This window comes from Schistocerca serialis, chromosome 1 (genome assembly GCF_023864345.2).
Source record: "Schistocerca serialis cubense isolate TAMUIC-IGC-003099 chromosome 1, iqSchSeri2.2, whole genome shotgun sequence".
NCBI lineage: Eukaryota > Metazoa > Arthropoda > Insecta > Orthoptera > Acrididae > Schistocerca > Schistocerca serialis.
This window is the reverse complement of record NC_064638.1, coordinates 319,127,829-319,153,292: the sequence shown is the minus strand read 5'-3', so window position 1 is coordinate 319,153,292 and position 25,464 is coordinate 319,127,829. Positions and strand designations below refer to the sequence as shown.

General features: G+C 42.0%; 1 long non-coding RNA gene across 1 annotated transcript in view; it reads right to left on the bottom strand.

Annotated features, from left to right (window-relative positions):
- Window positions 1-699: 699 nt before the first annotated feature.
- LOC126457333 (uncharacterized) overlaps window positions 700-25,464 on the bottom strand; it is a 91,824-nt gene continuing 67,059 nt past the window's right edge. Inside the window, exon 3 of the long non-coding RNA XR_007585457.1 lies at window positions 700-989. This is a non-coding gene — a long non-coding RNA (uncharacterized LOC126457333). The remainder of the gene's footprint in view (window positions 990-25,464) is intronic.

The window sequence follows — 25,464 nt, the reverse complement described above, 5'->3', positions numbered from 1 at the left end:
ACTGACGTCTGTTGGTATATCCTGCCATATACACCATACAAGAATGAACTGCATTCTTCCTACACTCTCCACATACGATGAGCTTGTCATCTTTTTGTGATTGGAAAATGCCATCGTTCACTCACGACCTATTACTTGGACTGTCACACTAACTGACTAGCAAGTCGCGATGCACTCAAGGAACATTAAAGCATGCTGTAAACAAACATAACAACATCGTACCTACCATTTACACAGGTTGAATGGCAGAAAACAAGTGTCAGTGTAGAACTTTTCAAAATGCAGTATATCATAAACGACTAGCATTTTTACTATCAGCAGACACTGTTCCATTTAAAAAGTGTATGTTTACAAAAAAAAATCTACGAATTGTTACAAAATTTTTATTGGCTAACAATTGAACCCCTGACTACCAGTCCATTATGTGAAAACCGCACAGCAACAGCGCTTTCCGTTTCCTCATTATTTGCGTTGGTAATTCACTCTGTATAAAATCTCTTTTTTTAAATAAAATATTGTTACTGGTAATAAACTGTAAGTGAATTTGTTATATCAGTGCTATTATTTAGAAAAGATCTTCATCATTTAACTTATTGTGGAGTAGAAGCAAAAGGGAACAATTTTTTATGAGTGTTTTTATTTATCTGTAGAAGTATATATACAGAATCAATCACTCCGTTTTACAGAAGTGCCCAAATAATTATTTTCTTTATGCCTTGAATTCGGCCTGAATCATATTGAGGCGTGTAAGTGCATTTACATATATAGGCATTCTTTCAGTAAACTTAGCCTGCACAGATTTTACAGTTACAAGATCAACAATGGTGTTTTTTGAAGCTGGTTGAATACAAGCATTAATATACTGTTCTAATTGCTTTACATGCATTGGTTCAGGGGCTGCTGTAGCTGTACTATTGCATACCTGAACAACAAGTCGCGAAGACTGCTGCTGTGGTACAGACGTAGTTCAACCAGCACCAGAGTAGGATCTGTAACAGTGACGATAAAAACCAATGTGTAAACAGAGAACGTCAGGACATTATCAGAAACAATGTAACATTAGCTGGTAGGTTTTGCTAATAATAATCAAATACTTTCCTCTTGTCTTCTTCTTCCCAAATGATCGCTGCTGCTAGTGGCAGAACTTCATGCTGTACAACAGATTATGGTGCACACACAATCACATCACAAAAATTGCTTGAAGAGTTGCAGGTTCAAATTGCAGGCGATTAGCTGAGTCGGGACTTGGTGGTAGGGGTGTTGGAGGTGGGTGACCAGAGACAGGGGGGCGTGGATTTGGGGTGTCCCTCACAGGGCAATGACGCGATGATGTCGGGACTCTGGTAATGGGTTTGGCGCAAAGGCCAGAGGTGATGATGGGAGAATTCCTGGAATGACCTGGATGTTGAGAAAGTGTTGAGCTTTTCTGGCCATAAAACGCAGTGACACCCTACTTATGGATCTAGATTTGGGAGTCTTATTGCAATGAAAGAGGATGTGGGTTATGTAGATAAAGAGTTTGGAGGGATGTATGGAGTAGCGACCCGTATGCGTAGGAAAAATGTGCCATTCACTATGGACAGAGAGGGATGGAAAGCTGATGAAGTGATAAAGAATTCATACATAGTAGGGTAAATGGATACGAAAAACGAAGTGCAGAGCGTTCGAGGATTAAGGGATTAATACAAATTTGGTGTAGCGAAAATAGTCAACATTGACAGGGCAGATGAGAGATTTAATCAAGGCTTCATAGGTATGTAGGATGGTGAAGTACTTTTAGTTGGTTGACGGATTTCTGTTGGATAGTTGACAGAGGGTGTTTCACGTTAATTTACAATTGAGCGTTAGTCCAAATTAATTTAGCGTGTTAATTAGTTGAAATGTACATTTGTAAAGGGATGTAGAAGCCACAGGGAAGGGGACCACATGTGATTCATCCATTATTACTGCCTGGACCTTGGAAGTGCCATGCAGCAGGAGGAAAAATGGTTGAAATGTTGCTGGAGGGATCTTCAGAATTTTGATATGGTGGGTTGAAGGTGGTAGGAAAGAGGTGTCACCAAAATGGAGGAGGTTGAAAGGAGAAGATTGATTAGCTACATCAACACTGTAAAGGATATTTTGGAATAAAAAGAGGACAAACCTTCGGAAAACATCTCGCGTGTGTTGAAAGACGCGGGAATTGGCGTTGTTAATGGCTGTATATGGTGGGAATTAATAAAAAGGACGCAAAAAGGCTACAACTGGAGCTTAACAAAGAGATGGGAAAGCCACGCACTGTCATAGACTTTTCCAGATGAAAATATGGATAATTTACGCTTAGTCCCCTATTTTTACGGGAGAGATGCGAGGAATAGAAGGTGGCTGTCGAGGTTGAAAGGAGAAGATTGATTAGATACATCAACACTGTAAAGGATATTTTGGAATAAAAAGAGGACAAACCTTCGGAAAACATCTCGCGTGTGTTGAAAGACGCGGGAATTGGCGTTGTTAATGGCTGTATATGGTGGGAATTAATAAAAAGGACGCAAAAAGGCTAAAACTGGAGCTTAACAAAGAGATGGGAAAGCCACGCACTGTCATAGACTTTTCCAGATGAAAATATGGATAATTTACTCTTAGTCCCCTATTTTTACGGGAGAGATGCGAGGAATAGAAGGTGGCTGTCGAGGTTGAAAGGAGAAGATTGATTAGATACATCAACACTGTAAAGGATATTTTGGAATAAAAAGAGGACAAACCTTCGGAAAACATCTCGCGTGTGTTGAAAGACGCGGGAATTGGCGTTGTTAATGGCTGTATATGGTGGGAATTAATAAAAAGGACGCAAAAAGGCTAAAACTGGAGCTTAACAAAGAGATGGGAAAGCCACGCACTGTCATAGACTTTTCCAGATGAAAATATGGATAATTTACGCTTAGTCCCATATTTTTACGGGAGAGATGCGAGGAATAGAAGGTGGCTGTCGAGAAAGAAGTTGGGACAGAAGCAACGTTGATAAACAAGAAAAGCATTTGTTTGTTTTGATATAATACTTGTCAAGGACATAGGTAAGGCTCACTGACCTGTAGAAGAAATTGAGAAGCTTTCTTCATGTTGAGAAAAAGATCTGTTTTGGAGGTTTTCGTAGCCTATAGAAATTAACTATATGAAGGACTGAAATTCTGTCCGTGATATGTTTTCTAGGTATTGGGAGCGAGGAGCAAAAGGTGCTGCGTTAGCATATTTATCGTTGTGTACTGAGTGGTATATGGAGTATTCAAAAATGTCCGCCGTCAGCAACAGTAGAAGTTTCACAGAATTTGTTGTCAAAAATTTGTTTTACTAAGGTTGTCATGCCTAAAATGATATTTTCTTGGGATAGATAGAATTCAGCATTCCAAAACTGTTCCTCTTAGGAAGATCCTAACGCGGTTCTTCCTTTTAATAGTCGACGAACATCGAAATGACGGGTTATGAAACGAATCGTGTTAGAAAGTTCATCAGTAAATACTCGTTGCCTGTAAAATGCGCTCTTCCAAGAATGAATAGTGGTAGTGTTGTTGGGACACCAGTAACGCATCCAAGAATAAGTTACGACCTTTAGTTCCTTATCAGAAAACACTCAATGCAGAATTATTTATCATCTGTGTAACTTTGGTGTCCAGTCCCACAGTATCTGTTGTGCTGCACCAATGTTTTCACTCACTTCGGAAGAGAATTTCACTGTTTGTAGGAAGTTCAGAGTGACGCTTGGGAATTCAACAGTGCCTGAAGACCACATTACTGAGGATAAATAATAAACTTAAACTCTATATCAGTATACGCTATAATAAAGCTGTAAGAGAAATTACAACGAAAATTAGGACCAGGGCTTGAACAAAGGCGCTTGTCTTTCATAATACGCCTCACAGACCAACTGAAGCTTTGAATTTGGCATTAATATGTCTCCATACCAAAAGTTCACTATGCTAAGAACTTGCAACCTCAGTAACACCCCAGTTACAGCGGGGGATCCGTATTTTGGGAGAGTCTCTTAGGAGAAGAAACGGAATGAAGTGTCAAGTTGAAGCCTCGAGCGAGTCCGTGAAGAGTATTCGAATACCCCAGTTTTATCGGTAGCACTCTGGCACCGAACTGCAGAGATCGTTGTTCGAGTAGTGGTTGGACATTCATTTTTAACATCTCACACAAGATTCCTTTTAAAGAAAATTTCATGTAAGCAGAACTCTCCAACAACCATCAGTCAGTTAAAGCCTGGATATCTTGCTCGGTAACATTGCTATGCTTTTTCCTTAAATAAATTTAACCGTTTACATCTTCTTCCCTGTCTAGTTAGGTGTAACTATGGCACGGTTATAGCTGTTCTACAGCTCCTATATTTTTGAATGTTGCATATGCAATCATAAAGCTCTGATATAATTTCAAATGTGTACCGGAAACTGCAGTCCTGCATGAAGTTTGTGCAAAGCCTTTTCAGTGACTTGCCTTGCAATATCTTTGCGTATTAATTCGTTCCCTTTGCCAGCTGGCTTCTGCGAGCTGACATGACCCCGTTTCAGACCATTCCACAGCAGAAAAATGCAAAACATTCGCCCCCCCATGTGATACACTACGTACTGAAGAGAGTCGCTGAACAACTTAAATTGCCCGGAATATTCAATATATCATTATTTTTGCCTCCAAGACTGGAGAGGGAAGAATTTTTCAGTTGTGTATAGGATATCTGTGATTCTACAGACACGAATTATGTTAACACAACAACCAATGGCGAAAGGGGAGCGTTCCGTCTATACATCATCCTCGGAGAAGAATCGAGCTCTCGAGTCGAGCACCAATACATCAGTAGCAGAATGAGTCGCTACATTTGAGGAGAAGTATATTGTATACTCAAGGAGACATGACTGTGGCTTATTTTCTTGCTAGTATGTGACGAAATAAAGTTATGACGTTTGTTAGCAACGTTTTGTAGCACACTGCTTCTGTCTGTAGCGACAGCACTGTCGAAATATGCTCGTAATAAATTAGACTGATTCAAATAAATTTTAACTCGACGCATTTATTGTCGGAAAGAGGAGACCCCAAGTCTAACTATGAATTTGGGATTTAATTGAACTGACGACGAGGTCTGTTTGGAATGAATTTGACTGATTTTTATTGGCGCCTGGGACTATCGCAGAGCTTCTGAGTTTACAATACGTTTTAACAACTTTAATTACAATTATTTCATAATTTACCTTGATTATCAGCTGTAACTTGGCGACTGCATCGGATTTACAACACTATAACAAGGGATTCTTCTGTTGAATCTTCAATGGGCAATTTCACCATCAAGACTGGAAAAATAAAGTTCCTGCTATTTATTTACATATGACTTCTGCTTTCACCTCGCTAGGTTGTCGTCTGGAAACTGCTGATTCTCGTTTCTAAAGGTTATCGTTAGCTGTCTGTGCGTTTCGTGTACCACACTCTAGTGTTACAATATTCAACCTTTCGCTTGGACAAAGTTGTACGCCTACATATTGACAAGAACAGCTACGTTAGTTCTGTCCTGCAAATAGATCCAAAATAACCTTTCATAGTAAAACAACAAGAACATAGATGGTTCATCGTATATGTGTGCAATATACCATACGAAGAAATAAGTGTAGATTTATTAACCACTATATGAGGATGGCTAGTTCGAACTTAGTACACCTTCTACAACTTTTTAGCTCCTATAAATAAGTCATTTATACTTTAGAGATACTACTACACTTAGCATTATTTGCAGCATTTAATCACACAAGAGGGACACATGTCAGAAACAGTCATTAACAGCGGTCCATGAAACAGTAAATCACTTAATCTGATTTCTGGTGTTTTCTAGACTCAAGTAAAGAACCCGTAGCCCCGGAATGGATAGCGTAAAATGAACCAAATCTGTAAGTGTAGATTAATAGACTGTTTTATTTGTTTACAAACTGAGTAGTCCTGGACAATAATGTAACACGCTTTCAGGCTGGAGATCAGATGTGTAAAGAAAATCTTCAAATTTTCGAACACCAGGAGAAACTCAAAATTTGATTTTAACGATGGTCAGGAATGGCTAGTACGGGGAACAGTAGAGATTTGTAGTTTATTTCTCGTGCTAAACAACATCCTAATAATTCGTGCATTACACATAATAATTTAGCCCCATGTACTAAAATCTCTTAACGATAAATGATTTAAGACCGTAATTCATTCACCTTTCTTCTTACGTAGCTTTCTCTTATTACCGTTTCGTTTGACAGAAACGCAAAAAACGTATTTCCTCATAAACTGAAACTTAGCTGTTCTGTATAAAACAGTCGGAAACAGAATAGGCCTAACTCAAGATACGCCCAGTAAATTACAAGCTGGTTAAAACAACTGAGAAAGTAATTACTGTATTCCTCCAGGAAAATATATCTGAATACCTCAGACTTGGTCATAATAGTTTGCTGTTCCTTTTTATCCGAATACAGACATTGTTCTTTTTGAATAGGACGGCGGAGAAAATTCCGTAATCATTTAAATGGAATTTTCTCATTCTTTGACTTGTAATGATTTAGGTAAACTACGAAAATCTCACATATGGACGATCCGGTTCGCTGACCCGTTGCCCTTCCGTAATGTCTTAGGAAACCAAGGACTTGAGTAAATAGTGCGTCTGGTGTATCTAGACCTTGGACTATATACGCGATCGAAATCTGCCATAGAAACTATGGTTGGTGTTTCTAGATTAGCGAATGAAATGAGAACATCTTGATAGACCGAACGCAGCCCTTTATCCTTTACGAAGCGTTATCCAAACGCAGATGTAATTTTGAGAACGTCCCAGTCGCGTGTGATGGAGCAACTGATGTTCACGTTACATGTTTATGACTTACAGTACAGCACTGTATAATGTAATCCGTCTTGAGCTACGCAACAGAAATATGGTTGTGAGAGAATATACAAAAATGTTGGGAAAAGGCAGACCTCCCAGTTCACCAAAACGTCCAGGATTCCGGGGTAAACTACTTCGCTCAAGCTGCCTTCCTCTGCGTAGTTGTACATCTACGGAGAGATAGTCTTATCATAAAAACACAAGCAACGAGTGGTAGTACCCTCACACTTCTCCTCAGTGCCAGCTCATTGCGTTCATCTCTGTGACTCCCCTAGGGCTTCCAGGTTTCTTCGGTCCCACATGATTTACTCGGAAGGCTGAAGTAAAATTTGTTTATGGTAGGGCTGCACCTGTCGCGGCGCACTTACGCAAAACAGCTTTGCGCCACTTATCGGTGGAACGAAGACGTCGAGTCTGACTCACGTCAAGTCGCGTGCCGGAACGTGAAGCTTTAACGTCCTTACACGGAGCGGAAGCCGCTTTGAAGAGTATTCCAGGAAAATAGCACGTGAGGCCGCGCTCTCACGTTGCGGTAATAAGGCGTTGAGCAAACGTGCTATAGGAAATGCTAAAATGGAACAACAGTATTTGCTGCTTCTTGTTCAAACCAGTATGAAGTTTGAAACGCACAGTAGTCAAAGAGCGATGTATTATTTTGTGCATCACATGTGTAGATCGAGTCATCAAATTACGCCTCCTTGCCACCAGTGCAAAGTCAGCAGAGCAGTAGCACAGAAGAGTCAGAAAGATAGAAATGGAGTGGTGATCGCTATTTAGATAGGTTGAGACTCAAACTTTCAGACACAAAAAAGAGCAAAAGCTACTAATTTTGATGCATCTTCTGTTTGTGTTAATGATAACAAGCTATAGACTGTTTCGTTGTTGACTTCAGTGAAAAGACTGTCTTTATGCAGCCCTCCACGCCATTCTGCCCTGTGCAAGTTTTTTTTTTCATTTCTGCATTACTACTGCAATCTGCATCCCTTTAAACCTTAACAATGTACTCGAGCATTTGTCTCACTCTAAAGTGTTTACTCCCGCACTCCCTTCATTACCAATGCAAGTATTCCTTGATGCGTCAAGTTGCGCCACGAATTTGAGTGCTCCCCAAATCGATTCAAGAACTTTTCATTAATTACATAATCCACCCTGCTAATCTTCAGCATTCTTCTGTTGCACCACATTTCTAAATCTTCTATTCTCTTCTTGTCTGAACTGCTTATCGTTCACATTTCATTCCCGTACAAGGCTACACTCCAGACAAATGCCTCTAGAAAAGGCTTTTTAACAATTAAATTTATATTCTATGTTGAAAAATTGTTCTTTCTTAGGAAAATGCTTTTCTTGCTAATGCCGCCGGCCGGAGTGGCCGTGCGTTTCTAGGCGCTACAGTCTGGAACCGGGCGACTGCTACGGTCGCTGGTTCGAATCCTGCCTCGGGCATGGATGTGTGTGATGTCCTTAGGTTAGTTAGGTTTAAATAGTTCTAAGTTCTAGGCGACTGATGACCTCAAAAGTTAAGTCGCATAGTGCTCAGAGCCATTTGAACCATTTTGCTAATGCCAGTCGGGTTTTATATCCTCTCTGGTTCAGCTATCGTCAGATGTTTCGCTTGCCAAATAGTAAAACTCATCTAGCATTTTTAGTACCTCATTTTCTAATCTGACTCCCTCAATATCGCCTGAGTTAATTTGGTAATACTCCTTTAACTTTTTTCTTACTTTAGTTGATGCTCATCTTATAACCTCTTATCAGATTTATCTATTCCGTTCAATTGATCTTCCAAATTCTACAACAGCATCGATCAAACTCGAACTTCTTACTTTTTATCAGTAGTTTAATTCCCTTTCCAAATTTCTCTTTGGTTTCCTTTACTGCTTGCTCCTTACACAGACTGCCTAACATCGGGGATAGGCTACCCTGTCTCACTCCCTTCTCAACTACTGCATCCCCTTCTTCTCCTTAAACTCGTCAACTGCACTCTGGTTTCCGTACAAATTGTAGACCATCTTTCGTTCCCTGATACCGTCAGTATTCCAAAGTGTGTAGTCCAGTCAACATTGTCAAAAGTTTTCTCTAAATCTACGACTTCTATAAATGCAGATTTGCGTTTCTTCAGTCCATCTTCTAATATTAGTCATAAGGTCAGTGTTTCCTCTAGAAACCAAACTCATCTCCCCCGATTATGTACGACGTTAATAGCCTATGACATTACATTATTTTAGCACTTAAGTCGAACGCTTGCTCACATTGGGCGTACTAACATTTTTCCTTTCAGAGAGATCTGTAAACTGGTCTGTTCTCTCTGTTCTGTATACAGTACTACATCGATGGTTGGTCAGACACACTGGCATCTGTGTCGAACGAGAGAGGTGATGGAATACAACGATATGAAGTAGCTTAGTCTGGTAAAAAGAGTACAGGACTATAGTTCGCAAACACCTTCAAATAGACGGTTCATTAAGCTCCGTGGAGATTCAACACCGGTGTGCAAATCTAGCACAATATCACGTCGCCTCCAACCAAATTCCGATAAGAAACTAGTATCTACATTGTGATCCAGATCAGTTGCATCTGGGCGAAGCTGACATGCGTCATCACCATGTAGAGACTCCTGAAGGCAGATCAGTGGCAATACATTTACTAGCATAATTCTCTGAGTTTAATCTTCGAATTTAATTGCCTCGGCGGCATACAAGACGGCGCGAAAGTAGGAATTTTAAAACAAGCAAGGCGAAAGATTAGCCGCAAATGGTCTTGGTCCCTCCCCCCCCCCCCCCCCCCCTCCACCAATACATCACTGTCGTATTGAAAAAAGGGCTAGTATGTAGTTGTTCAAGTAGAGCATCAGTTAGAATCCCTGATGACGTACTATATGGAGACCCTACGTACGTACAAGCTAAGTCTGATGGAGAAGATTATGTCACACCAGACACTCGTCTGACATTTGAGGTACTGATGTACAAAATGCGAAAAACGTTAGCATCAGTGATTTATGAAAACAGCCCAGACTGACTGTAACAAGTATTTCACTTACGCATAAGCAAAAGCACCCAGTGGGAACAAATGTGAGAGAAGTACTATATCACCCATTTTCAGAGCCTGGCGAGGGTTGGTCTGTAAACGCGTGGGTTTAGATCAGCTGTATGTACCATGAATGTGCACGTCGATATTTGCGAACATACGATGCCACACTATGGAGTGTACAAGTTGGAAGAGTTCTTGATTGTGTGTCAGTTGCACAGCGATTCATTGTTTCAGTGCTTCTGCCAAATGGATTTTATCGCATAAGGTTCACGACCTAACAATATAGAGTCATGTCATGTTTCTCCAGCATATACGGGCGAATATTTTATACAATGTTTACATTTAAAAAATCTGCAGTGTTAACGATAATGGTCAGAATACTTTTTTTCATTTAATGTTAACTTATAGCACCTTTTGATTGAGTTCGTGACTTACAAGCGTTTCTCCAACATCAGAGAAACACGTATAACTGAGATCACCTGTCCATAGTGTGCATGTACCCTTTGTTAGCTCTCATATGTAACAGAAGCCTTCAGAGAATGCACCAGAGGTCAGACACCATTGTTATTCCTGAAGTGAAAAGAAGTTTCAGCTTACACAATCCTACAGGGTGGTCAGGAACAGTCTGAAAAGCTCGTAAGGGTGTTGCAGGGGAAGTTGTGCTGAGAAATAACTGTTAAGAAAAAATTCGATAAGTTGCACGTTTCGAGTCATTTAGCATTGAAGTTAGCGAATCAGGTCGCCGCAGACAGAAATTCAAGCAGCCTGCCCGAGGCGGTGTTACCAAACGTGTTCTTCGTTTGGCTTCCTTAAGCTGAACAAGAAACCAATACAAAAATTAAACAATTGACAGTAGAAGGGATTGAACCTGAACCAGGAGTCTCGCGCGCTACCATCTACGCTATGAGAAAATCTTCCATTACTGGTATCAGCTTGCGTAGCAGACTTTTGACTGCTAGTTATTCGATCATGTTTGGCAATAATACTGACGCAGTAGATCGTTGTTGAAGGTGTACGTTTAGCTGCGAATGTACTCGAAAGTGAAAGTAGTGCTACCATGCCGCTTCATCGGTAATCCTTCGTCAAATACGTCGATATTCATTTAGGATACGGCGCTGTGAATCAAAATGCACTGGACGTCCACACTGTTCACAACGCAAGATTTCTGAACCTCGTTATTCCATGTGTGAATACATTTGCAGCGGATGACAGACGATTAAGGGAGACAGGAAGTTTTGTTGTGAAAAAAGTTGACACTGGGTGACAACGCTATGTGCGGGCCGTTCAATTTGAAGGAAACGTTCTTGATATGGTTGTTGCAAACCCTACTATCAGCTCGAGAACCATAGGTAATTTGTCTGGAGTAAACGTAATTTTATGTTCTTCAATTATGCCTGAAAACTAAACATAATGAAATACATACGTTAGTTTGTAACTACAGGTTCCGCATGCTGTAGTATTGGAAGTCTTCCACGACGAAAATTTGTTTTCGTACAACCTCTCGGAATCAGTATGCCCTATAGTACTTAAATAAACGCATAGAAGTTCCAGATTTCTGGAGTAGGATATTGTGGGAAGATGAGGCATGCTTCATCAGGGATAGACATTCATCTCAACAAACAGTCACATTTGCAACGACGAAAATACGCACAGCACGTATGTGGACTTATAACAATTTATAGTTTGGGGTGAACATTTGGGCAGGTCTCGTAGACGACTGTTGGTTAGATCCCGTCCTACTTCCTCCCCGTTTAAACGGACGGACGTATTTAGCGTTCCGTGTAAACGTCCTTCCGTTCTATTTAAAAGACGTTCCTCTGATAATCCGTCATGTAATGTGGCACCAAAATTATGGCGCACTGCAGCAATTAGTTGTTGCTGTTGGGAGCATTTAGATGCGTTGTATCCGCAAAAGTGGATTGGCCGAGATGGTCCACTTCCCTGGGCAAATCGAACGCCACATATTGATTGCTCCTTTGGATTTTTTCTGTGGGGGATTTGTGATGAAAATTGTCTTTGCGACTCCAATAGACACCGTCGGAGAGTTTCTGAGACAATAATTTTAGTATTTTATGAAATCAGGGAACTTTTGATTCTGTAAAACCTGCAGACTCCTTGGTACAGCGTTGCAGTGTGTGAAATCAGGTTGGAGGAGGAAACTTTGAGCAGCTGTTGTGAATAATTATGGCTATTTTTCGTTCTTGGTTATTTTGTTGTTACATGAACGACTCGAGAAAACGTCATATTTATTGCTTCATCATTATCATTATTTTTCCCTGTTTTTGATATATTTCTGGATGTTGACTAATAACGAGAGGTCCCCAGGCGTAAGGTCCCCGTTTTGAAGCCATCGTAATTTCGCATGATACACTAGTGTGTAGTTTAGTGCCATTCTGCCGTTGCCAGGGCCACAGTGCAGACGTTTACCTGTGTTCCGTGCGCGGGGCAATGCTTGCCTGTGTTTATTGTTTATATCGCCCCTTACACGAACGCCTGCTGCACTGGAGTCACAGACGATGGCGGTCAAATTTGGGCTCGTTCTGCGCACATACGTCACGCTTTGTCCGACAGCCAACGAACGTTCAGTAGCGTCCTGAGTTATCTGCTGTGAATGTCGTACTCATTGTGAGCGTTAAGCGTGACTACAGAGATCTCTTTAGTTATTTCAATTTCGTTTGTTACGAGTTGTCGTGGCTGATGGTGATGGTAAGCGACAAAATGTAGACAAAAAATTGAAGATATAGTCTATAGGATACACACTTACTTCAAGTGCAAAGCACTAGTAAGAGCGTACCACCACTGTCGCTGGGAATCGGCAACAACACAGTCCTCGTCCATTTCTCGACCTGCGAGAACTGCCATCGTTCGTGAATCAGACTACAGCAAGACCGAATGGGAAACCAAATCGTAAAGCAACGCTACGATTTACAATTTGCCCCGACTTCGCAAGACTCAAATAACTCGATGTGGAACGGTTCTTAAGAGGTAAGCTAAAGATACCAATATGGGACATCATAGGCATATACTTTTCCATCGTCAGCAGCACAGTGTACTTGAAGATTATCAGTGACGCTACGTGTGACAAATCTGAGAAGCAAGTCAGGGACTTCGCTTATGCCACACAGATGGCAACGTAGAAACTGTGACCGTCGATCACGCGGATTTGGGTGTCTGAACAATTTAAGAGTTTTTGACCTGCCTTTTAAACTACCTGCTGAAGCTGTGGTAACTACCCTCCACCGCTATGGCACTGTCCTCAATCACATAGCCGAAAATGGGCACACTTCAAGACATACACAGTCTTCGGTGGTGTCTAACAAGGGCGTTTCGATCTCCTTAGCCATGTGCCTTCCTACTTCCGCATAGGGGGCTACAGAGCCATTATCATGTACGATGGCCAACCTCGCATGTTCTCGGGATGTAGAAAAGATGGACGTCTTCCTTCGGAATGTACACAGCGACAGATCGCGCGATTACTGCCTATGAACGTGATATCCGCTGCCAACTGGACTAATCTACCGATGACGTACGAAGTGGCGCTTACAGATGCCACGAGTTCACAAATCCTGCCACTTAGCCACCCCAGCCCGCAACACCCCTTTGAAAGCGATGGTCTGGACGTTGCGATGAGACCAGGAGACAGAGAGACTGCCACACATCAACCTCCTCTCCCCAACACCACGAATAGTGTCGCCACCATGTCCGCACTTGGCTCCCTTGTGATGCCGACAGAAGCTTTCAGATCCAGACAGCAGGACTCGTTGCTGTAATCTGACGCAGAGGGACATGTTCACAAGCAATGTTCACCACAGCTACACAAGCGGAGGCGCGGGTCAATACCAGGAACCGCTGACAATCCCGCGTACGAGAATGATAACGTCACATGTACAGACGAAGCCTACCACTCGATGTCAGCTGGCGGTGACAGTGACAGACAACATTGTACAATGATCACGCCAGTGCCCATCCCTTCTGTGGACTGCATAACCAACAATGTACAGGTGGAGAAATTGTATCCCCGCCAGCATCACACAACGATTCCCTTACTGAGGAAGACTTTATGGGCACTGAACACTCCCTTGCCACAACATCATGGGGAGACAAATGAACGAGATGCATCAGTGATCCACACAATGGTCGACATACCCAATGACTTGCAAGTGTGCCTCCTGCAGTTGGGCGTAGTAGGGTAAGATCACCCATTGACTAAATCCATTTCCTCTTTCAGCGATGGTGGATCAACTTTCAGTGACTCCACTATAGGTGTACAAAGTGGTCACAGTCAGTACCAATATGATTCACAGTATAGTGAAGATGCACTTATTCTGAGACATGATTCGTATGTCAGATGTCGACATTGCCCTATTACAAGTGATGAATACTGTGACGGTTTCGAATATTTAATGATATGACTTGCACCACTTTGTTGGTCATCAGGCTGGGTGTGGGCTGGAGATCTATGTCCGAGAGGAGCTTCGACTCATAGACCTGACCATGCTCCCTTCCGTACAGTGCATGGCCATTAATATGTTCGGAATGTGTATCATCAATCTACATGCTCGGTCAGGCACATACAACCAACGTCAATGTTCTGTTTTTTATTCTGTAGGCATTGTCCCTCTATTCATTGGTCAGTTCGACCACACTATAGTTGGAGGAGACTTTAGTTGCTTATTGTGTCCGAAATACCAACATCCCAGCTACCCACCATGCCTGGACCTTCTTCATACAATGGTGGAAGAACTCCACCTTACTGACACATGGGAAAAGTTCCATGGTGATGCCCCCAGCCACGCACATATTACAAGCTATTCCGCAAGCAGGATATATCGCATCTTTGTCTCCGATACACTCCAGTCCATAGTGCTCGCCTTGGAAAAAAGGCCACTCATATTTTCTGACTGCTGCACACTCATTATCTCCCTCCTACTTCCACTTCATTCGGTCTGGCACAATTGTGGGGTATGGAAGCTTAACAAGTTTCCCCTCCGTGCCAAAATTTTTCGACAGCATGCAGCGATGTGGACTTCCTCTGAACGCTACCTTCCCAGGCACCCTTCTATACTGACGTGGTGGCTCAACTGCGCCAGAGCAATGATCATGAGCGAGTTGGTTCATTTTGGGAAAGAATCGCTTGCGTGGCACCATGACACCATGAATGATTACTACACCATGCTACGAGAACTCGACAATCATCCACCATCACCTAAAACGCACAAGAAATGCCAATTCATGAAGGCCAAGCTCCTTTCGTTTACATGCAATAAGTTGCAGGTTATGGTGTTGAGATCAGACAGACAGGATATCACGCCCAAAGAAATACCATCCTCGCTCCACATCACGTTCGACCATCGTCGTCATCACCAACAGCCTACTGCCGCCCTCCTCAAGCAAGACGGTAGCTGTGTCAGTGCACAGGCGACTATTTTCTCCATCATTGCTGGCCACTGTCATCAATTTTATGATGACAGGATAGCGGACAATGCGACACCTGAGGTTCTCTAACACATCACACGTAATTTCGACGCCACAAAGGCAATATCCTTGGCGCTGGCAATTACTCAGGACGTGGTAGTGAACATCTTCGCCAATGGTACGACGAACAAATTGCCAGGTCCAGACGGCCTTTCAATTGAATTCTATCTGGCGTTCTGAGACCTTATGATCCAGTGGTAGACTGAAATGTTCCAGGGGTTGCTCACTCCCAACTTCCACACTGCCAAAAGCATTTGTGGCCAGCATTTTCATTCCAGTAGATAAATTGTCCCGAGATCTGGAGATCACAAAATTTGACCCACTTACACTTCTCAATGTAGACTATAAGATCTAAGCATATCTGTTGACAATATACATACACACGGTTTTGTCTTGAATTCTTTCACCAGAGCAGATGTTGCACGACCGTGGTGTCAATCTATAAACTGCCACAGGCGAATGTCAGGATCTCATCATGCTCTCCACCTCCTTCCGCCTCTGTGTGGCACTGGTATCAGTCGACTTCGATAGTGCCTTTCACAGGGTCTGACACCAGTTCCTCCTGTCAGTGGCAATGTGTATGTGATTTCCTTCTTCATTCGACGACACTATCAGATGCATGCTTACCTATGCCACATTAAGTATTCAAGTCAAAGGACAACATGCGGGATCGATTCCAAAATTGTGTTCTGTCAGACAGCGCTGCTCATGTTAACTGTGCTGCTCTCCATTGCCTGCCGGCATTTGCTTCAGACGATAAGAGCCCATATCCAACACAACCTCCACTCCAGCCTATGTTGCGCCTAAGTTGGTACATGTTGCCCAAATCTTCCCTCTACCAATGGTTCTAGGACGACAATTTCAGGCGCCCTTTGGGTACTTTGTATCGGCCATCTATAAGGCCCACTAAAACACCCTCATCCTGTAAGGTGGCATGGTCTCATGACCTTCATTTCTTACATATTCTTACCTCACCATAGTATTCTGCATATCAAGACATTTCATTCGAGCCCAGACTCAATAGGCTAGAGTCAATTTTACACATTTCCATTTAATTGATAAATAAATCGCAAGTGCCCACCAAGATTAAAAAGTCGAGGTTGGTGTACACAAACATTCAAGACACGATGGCCACAGGAGTTTTTGTTCGGTGGAGGCAACCAGCCCATTGGAAAGTCTGTAGGAGGGTGAGTTAGCATGCAGCTGCACCGGCCAGCTGACTGCCCAGGGATCAAAACAGTTTTTTGCCAGAGAAAAGGGATAATGGCTTGCGTGTTCACCTTAAAAGCAAAACCCACTGTATTGTTTGGGAGAGCCCCAGCATATGCATTTTTTGACAGACCTAGTGCGCAGTTTCAGAGTTCTCACAGGTGGATAGTAAACGCCTAACGCAGATGCTATATGTTTCCAGATGGGTCAGCTTAAACGGAGCGCCATTCTCCCGTTTTTAAGAGTAACACTGATTGGCGGACTATTTCTGATGCAATGAGCCGGAGGAGTGAGGGAAAGACAGCAGATAATTCACCCTTTCGCTTTTTGCATAGAGAGGGGTCGTTCCAGTGATGCTCTTGAAGCAGGAACACATAGCGGGAGCTAGTGCACTTGAGAATGTACGCAGAGAGCGAGGAACAAAGTCTCTACTAAGAACTGCACTGAGAGAGTACGTCTGTCGCTAGCAAATCGGAGTGATACTCTATATTGAGTCGCTCACGATTAAACATTTGTTCACTGTGTTGGCCGTGACACTTAATGTGCGGTGTGAACACAAACGGAGTATTAGTTAGTGCCTGCGAGCGAACATTGAGTGGCATCGCAGTGGACTGGTTATGTGACCGGTGTACCACGTCAGTTGTTAGACTAGGGGCAGATAGGAGTCCTTGACTTCATCAAGGCATAGTGAGAGTTCGACTGACGAAGGTCAATCCAGATAGAAAGAGATAGTTATGTTATTTTTCAGCTGTGAACGATGTAGGCAATAGTCGTCGCAGCTCACAGTATTGTGCGCTACAGTGTAGGTCAGCCCCATCTTTCTTATATCTTTAAAATAACATATTTCATTCACGTCACTCAATTACATTTCTCACGCGACAGCCTCGACCGTACTTAGAAAAATTCAATTGAATAATTATTCAAGTTGAGTAGGTGAGGTGCTCAGCCATTCTGCCGAGTAAATAACATTCTTAAAGAAAAGGGATAAAAGAGCTTTCCCACACTTTGTATATAAATTTCATTAACAGAATTCCTAGCCATAAGAGGTAACCTCCTATTCCGAAAAGAACCCGGAAATTTGTGAATCAGTTTATAAGTAAAAGTTTCACTTGACTTTCTCAGATTTTGCAATAAATAATATTTTCTGTTCGTTTAATGTTTTTCTTACACTAACTAGCAATACTCCAGTACCCAAATATCCCACTAGCTACGTTACAAAATGTAATATTTTCGTGTCTTTTCCTTACAGCGGTCAACCCCAGAAGATATTTATTGCTGAAAGTTTTTCAGCCATTTCTTTTTGGTACGATAGGAGAGACTGTCTGACTCCTGTAGTAGTGTGGGGTGGAAATTGCATCTTGCAGGAGCCAAAGGGTACTTGTCAGATCAATCCGTTGCGCAACTCGTCAACATAACACCCACACACATATAACCCTTGCCACTTCAGCAACAGGACTCAGCCTCGTTCATGCTAGAGCCAGGATATCTGCTTTATTCTTCATTACTATGACAAACCGTTGGTGCGGCCTTCCACGTCCCTTATGCACAACCTCTTGGAGGTTCTAATGCCAGCCTCCCCTGTCTCGACGGTCAATGTGACCACATTGCCCCAATACTTTCCCACGTATCAATCTACTTTGTTGAACTCAGCTACGAACGTGATGCCTTTCCGACCACTCATGCACCACAAGCGAAAGACTTTTACAGGTTTTTTCACAAGGAAAACCTCTGTACAGGTATCCATTGGACATCAGTGTGGGAGGGCATCCGTGAGTCCTGTGGTACCGTGTCATTAACGGTCAATACTTTGTAAGGCGTTGTGGTCTCCTGGCCTCCCTTGCTTACATATTCCGCCCTCACAATCATATTCCGCACATCAAGACGCTTCATTCGAACCCGAACTCGATAAAATAAAGTTAATTTTGTATGAATTCATGTAAACGATATGCAATTAACAAGTAAGCGCACCGTGGTTGAAATACTCGAGGCTGGCGTACGCATATACATTCGAGACACGACGGTCACAGAAGCTTTTAGTTTAGGAGGGAAACCGCACAACGGGACGCTAGTCCTTTCAGAGGACGACCCAGCCTATGTCGGTCGGTGACCACCCATGTTGCGGACAGCGTGGGCCTGAGTGAAAGGGAGAAACAACCCCGTGTTCAGCTTAAAAGCAAATTTCGCTACATTGTGTGGGAGCGGCCCGCTTACGCATTCTTTACACATAGCACGCAGTTTCAGAGATTTTCACAGGGAAACAGCAAACGCCAAACGCCAATGCTACAGGTTTCCGGATTGGTCGCCTTAAACGAAACGTCATTCTCCCGTTTTAGAAGAGCAATGCTGATTGGCAGACGATATTTCCGACGCCTTGAGCTGAAGGAATAATGGAAGAGACCGAAAGATATACCCCTTCACGTCTGGCGTGGAGAGGCGTCGTTCCGTTGTCGCTCTTGGAGCAAGGAACAAGTCTCTCCTCAGTACTTCATTGGGAGAGCACCTCTATGGAGAGCGAATCGAAGTGCTACTCTATATTGAGTCCTTGCGATTAAGCGTTGTTCACTGTGTTGGCTGACACACTTATTGTGCGGTGTGAACGGACAGAGTTATAGTTAAAGGCCTGCGAGCGAATTTTGAGTGGTATCGTGGTGGACTGGTTATTTGACCGGTGTACCACGCCAATAGTTAGACTAGGGGCGAATAGGAATCCTTGACTTCATCAACGCGTAGGGAGAGTTTGATTGGCGAAGGTCAATCCAGATAGAACGAGAGTTATCTTATTTGTCAGCAGCGAGCGGCGCAGACAGCAGTCATTGCAGCTTACGGTATTGTGCGCTACAGCTATTGCGAGCCCCATATTTCCTCCACAACAGTACACTTCACTGCATTTCACACGCGACAGCCTCGACCGTACCTAGCAACATTCTAAAGGATAATTATTCAAGTTCAGTACACGCGCCTCTCAGCCATTCTGCCAAGTCAACAACCATCTTAAACTTTGTATAGAAATTTCATTAGCGAATCCTATCCGTAAGAGGTAACTTCACATTCCGTAAAGAACCAGGATATAACTTGTTCAATTCATAACTAAAAGTGCCATTGTGATTTCTCAGAATTTTTGCAAAGTAAATAATAACTTTCGTTAGTTTCATGTTTTTCTTACACTAACTAGCACTACTCCAGTACCCAAGTATCCCACTAGTTACGTAAGAAATTTTGTGAATTTTTGTGTCATTTCCTTACAGCGGACGACTCCAGAAGATATTTATTGCTGAAAGTTTTTCAGGCATTTCTCTTCAGAACGTTAGGAGCGTCTGTCTGACTTCTGTAGAAGTGTGGGGGTGGAAATTGCATCTTGCAGGAGCCACAGGGTAAAGGGTATATCTCAGATTAATCTGTTGCGCAGAATAACAGAATAACAGATCAACCCCACACCTCAGACCCTGACAAACCAGGGACTTCACTGTATTTGACTGGCCGAATAACCATTATGTACTCGCTGCCACAGCAAGAATACTGATTAGCATTGCCTCACATGTCCATTGATACATGATGTATGGCAACTCACGCAATGAGTACTTGCTTGTTACCTCCGTGTCATGCCAAGGACTGTGAGCCCGCAGTTCCTTCTCCTTCCAGAAGACACACAGTTTCCACTTACCAAGCAACAACATGGTTCAAGGACCGAACACTGCATACCTCTTCAGCGATGGAGCGTACTGTAAGCTTATCTTTTGGTACTTTAGGTCTCACACCGCACTTGAACTAACGCCACGCTACGCCAACATTTTGCTAATGACTTACACAGAGTAATTTACGACACACCCCTCAGCTGGGGCTTACCCGACATTCGACTTGCCTGACACCTCACGACACTCTTTTTCGGAACGGTACTGTGTAACAGCGTAGTCATGGCCAGGGAGCGAGAGACGAACTCGAAGAAGTGCACGCTACATGTCCCAACACAACGTATTTATTTGCTCCTTTAGTTCTCCTTTTCCTTTCTCTTTCTTGTCATGTCCCCAGTTTTTGCAGGCCTTGAGCCATTGCGGAAGTATGCCCTTACTGAGCACAGCTGGAACAAACAAATTTTATATATTAATAATAAAAATAAAACAAAAAATTATTCTATACATTTCCTAACCCGACTCAGTGGCCGTCACAGGTGATGGCCAGGTCTCGGGTTGCGATCCCTGCTTACTTCGCCCCCTTACCTCCTGAAAACCGTTTTGTCTCAAAAAAAAAAAAAAAGTCAGTGGTAAAGGGTTGTTCTTTATGTGCAGAAGGTGACGGATTGGAATCTCGTGGGGCACTTTGACATTTATTTTTAAAGCTTTATCGAAGTTAGTTTGACGATTTTTTTGATTCAGTTATGTTGCTTAAATCTAGTTTTCTATTTCTATTCCTTTGTCACGTCATTGTAACCATCGTATGAACTGTCTCATTGGCTCTCATTGTTACTTGCTATCATTCTTTTTTTTATTTTCGGTCTTTGCTCATGTGCTTTTTATCATTTTTGCGCATTAATGGCCATTTCATTTCATTACGTTTTCGTCCAAGTTCTTGCATCCATTATTTCTATTCCTCGTTACGGGTAAACTTCGGTTGTACTTCAAACCCGTTCTTTCGCTTTCATTCTAATTTGTGTTATTTTTTCAATAGTACAAAAATTTATGTTCTAAATGTTTACATGATTATTGCCATCTACAACATAGATGTCTTGCATCGAAACATACAATTTATGCCATTATACAGGCGAAATAAATAGATTATTTCGTATTTTGGTTTTTAAACGATACATCGCCATTTACACATGTTTCAGTATTACAAAAAACGAATAAAAATAATCCAAATCACTTACACAAATATTGTCATATGTAAAACAATAGCCGGCCGCGGTGGTCTCGCGGTTCTAGGCGCTCAGTCCGGAGCCGCGCGACTGCTACGGTCGCAGGTTCGAATCCTGCTTCGGGCATGGATGTGTGTGATGTCCTTAGGTTAGTTAGGTTTAAGTAGTTCTAAGCTCTAGGGGACTGATGACCACAGACGTTAAGTCCCATAGTGCTCAGAGCCATTTGAACCATTTTTTAAAACAATAACAGAAAGAAAAAAAATGAAGGCAATTGAAACGTTATTACGACGGTTAAAAATATCAATACAAAGAAGTAGAAATAAAAAACTTACATTTAAAGCAATGAATTGCAGCTAAATATTGATCAGTGTCATTTCGATAACGAATTACTAATAAAAATTTAAATCACCTGACGAGATTCGAAGCCACAACCTTCTTAACCGTTACCCTACGCCACCACTCTACGTACTGCTTTTAGTGTTCTAGGGTATTCCAAGATTTTTTTCGTCGATTACTCGCAAACGAGGGCCCACCAGGATGAATGACTGTGGGATAGATCCTCACTGCTGTCCAATGATTTCTCGTAATTTATTTGTTCTGTTTCAGGTAACCAAATGGAGAACACGTTCGGCAACAACGCCTCTGGCAATGTGCTTGAATTAGTGCGAGTGAGGACCTGATCAGCTTACTTCAACGCTAAATAGCTCGTAGCCTTCAATCTTTCTTAACAATTTCTTAGCACAAATACCCCTGAAACACCTTACAAGCTTTTCAGACTGTTTCTGATCACTTTCTAAGGTGTAACATCGATAATAATTAATTTTACAAGAATATTATTTTAGCTCAGTGCGCCCCTCATTATAATAATCATTATTATACAGTAGTGACTTCAGAAAGTAAGTTACACATTTTGTCCCATGCTATGTCCGTTGTACAAGGCTGTCGTATTGTCAGAAGAGCGTACATGTTCCGTGTCCCCTGAAGACAGCGTTCTGTTCCGGTATGGATAATAGATGCTTCACAGTGTGCGATTGAAATCGCGAAACAACTGGAATCATACTACCAAGCTGAATTACATGGACAGTACCATTCTTGTGGGCGAAACATCTAAACTGCACACATACCCACAGTGGTATTAAGGCAGTATACGGACAAAATACAGAGTTGCGTCCAGCTGTAGTGAAATGGTGCCAACAATTTGGTCAAGAGCGCACAAACATGGCTGATGCTGATCGCGAAGAAAGGCCATCGACATGGACCACGGACGATAATACCAAGACGGTCGAGGAACTGCTTACAAGGGAACCCCCCCATCGCACCCGCCTCAGATTTAGTTATAAGTTGGCACTGCGGATAGGCCTTGAAAAACTGAACACAGATCAATCGAGAAAACGGGAAGAAGTTGTGTGGAACTATGAAAAAATAAGCAAAATATACAAACTGAGTAGTCCATGCGCAAGATAGGCAACATGAAAGATAATGTGCGGTCAGGAGCGCCGTGGTCCCGTGGTTAGCGTGAGCAGCTGCGGAATGAGGGGTCCTTGGTTCAAGTCTTCCCTCGAGTGGAAAGTTTCCTTTTTTATACAATCAACTTCGCTCTCCAAAATTCCAGGACATGTTCAGATTTGCTTGGACATATGCAGGATTTGACGGTCTACACTCGGAAAAATTTGAAAACGTTAAAAATAAATGTTTTGACAGAGCACAGGGAAAACTGTGCGACTGTGAAACTGTTGCATTCATTTGTTGTAGTTTATGTGACAAACTTTTATGTTTTCATCACTTTTTTTGGAGTGATTATCACATCCACAAGAAAATCTAAATCGGGCAAGGTAGAAGAATCTTTTTACTCATTCGCCAAGAGTACAAGTTAGTTGGGTTGACAACATATTCCTGTCATGTGACGCACGTGCCGTCACCAGTGTCGTATAGAATATATCAGACTTGTTTTCCTGTGGAGGAATCGGTTGATCTATGATGCGATCAAATATTTTCGGTTCCCATTATAGAGGCACGTCCTTTCGTCTACTGATCGCACGGTTTTGCGTTGCGGTCGCAAAAGACAGACACTAAACTTATTACAGTGAACATAGACGTCAATGAACGAACGGACAGATCATAACTTTGCGAAAATAAAGAAGGTCAACCTTTCACTCGTGGGAAGACTCGTTTCGCAGCTTCTCAGGCTAACCACGGGACCACGGCGCTCCTTAGCTGCCACTAACCTCGATGTTGCCTATCTTGCACATAGACTACTCAGTTTGTATATTTTGCTTATTTTTTTCATAGATCCACACAACTTCTTCCTGTTTTCTCGATTGATCTGTGTTCAGTTTTTCAAGGCCTATCCACTGTGCCAACTTATAACTAAATCTGACTGGGGTGCGATTGGGAAGTTCCCTTGTTAGCAGCAATTGCAGATCTTCCGATGGTGAGGACGCTCACAAAGCGGCTCTCAAATGGGTCCATGGTCAGGGAGTGAATTTCTATCTTCGAGAACTGAACAATTGGTAGAACGTTCCGACCATTGCGTAACAGAGACTTGGTGACTCTGCTGAAATGTAGCATCATGTATCTGTCTCACTTTGAAGTTTAGTGCAGTATTAAACAAAAGTTAACTAGCCTTACTTTTTGAAGTCCCCTCGATTATTATTATTATTATTATTGTTGTTGTTTCGTTTGGGCCTTGAAAGGACACACTGAACCATTAGTTAGTGTTTTGTTATTCTTATCTTCCCGTAATTTCTTCGAACTCCCTTAATGGATCAGTCGTGTTTCTAGTACATCCAGTTCGTCTGGCACACATCACTCAAATTATTAAAAACAATGAGGGGGATAATTTATGTGAATTTAATGGTGAAGACCATATAATAAAGCCTAGTTATAAGTTATTTTTGGTGTGGTTCATCAAAACCCAGCTTCCACGAAACAACACGTTGTATATGTTTGTGCGAGCCAGTAGTCACTCTGAGTTATTCAGTTATTCTTCACCCACCGAACAACTTAGAGCCCATACTGGGTTGTGCTTTAGACTGTTAAAGTTCCCTGTAACGAAAGAAGTACATCTAGGTTGAAGCACAGAAACAGACGAAATGCAACAGCTCTTTGAAGTAAACTGAATACCTGAACACTGAATTAATTAAATCATAGAGTAAAGTAAATATCCCACAGATATTGTTTTAAATGTTATCAGATGATGCATGAACCCAATGGTTGGTTCGAACACAACACTGCTTCAGTAGATATTGTTCTAATTACCCAGGCAGTCATGACGGGATCACGAGATTAATGCGGACTCCGAACCTCGACGTAGCTCCGCATTTGTCACATTAACAAGTATAACCAGAGATAAAGAAATGACAGGGGGACATACAAAATGATAAGACTAACCAGGGACGGCAATAATAAATTAAAAACGTATTCTGGCTTAACATTTTTATCGCTAAATATTATTCACAACACTGAAAGCAGGAGGAAATCTATTCCAAACAAACGAGATATTACTTTTACTGATGCAATCTTATACGTAACTTAAATCCACAACAAAAATGTATTTTCAAATGGACAGTCTAATGATAATTTACTTGTGTTAAACTACTCGTTAACCATTAATTGTGAGATTGCAGCGGAATAAAATTATGTTGCTCAAATGGCAATTTCTTGAGGGGAGAGGGAATTGTGCCAAATTCTGAGTATCCGTTTACCTTCTTTTGCTTGTATAAATCGCGTGTTACTTTTAGTGTAGCTCAATCCACAGTTGTCAAGTTTACCTTTCCACCAACGTTTACTTATTTTTGGTTATTTTACATGATCTGATTAGGATCATCATGCTCTCTCTTACATCGGATCAGGGTTTCACACACACATTACCCTTTTTTGCATCACAGATAGCTAACAAATAACAATTTTAATATGACAAATTGTATACAAATGATTTGACTCTGTACAGAGACAATGTGAGTAAGTAATATTGTATATCATCTAATAAAGTTAATATTGACAGTACTTGTACTACAGCTACTGTCACTTA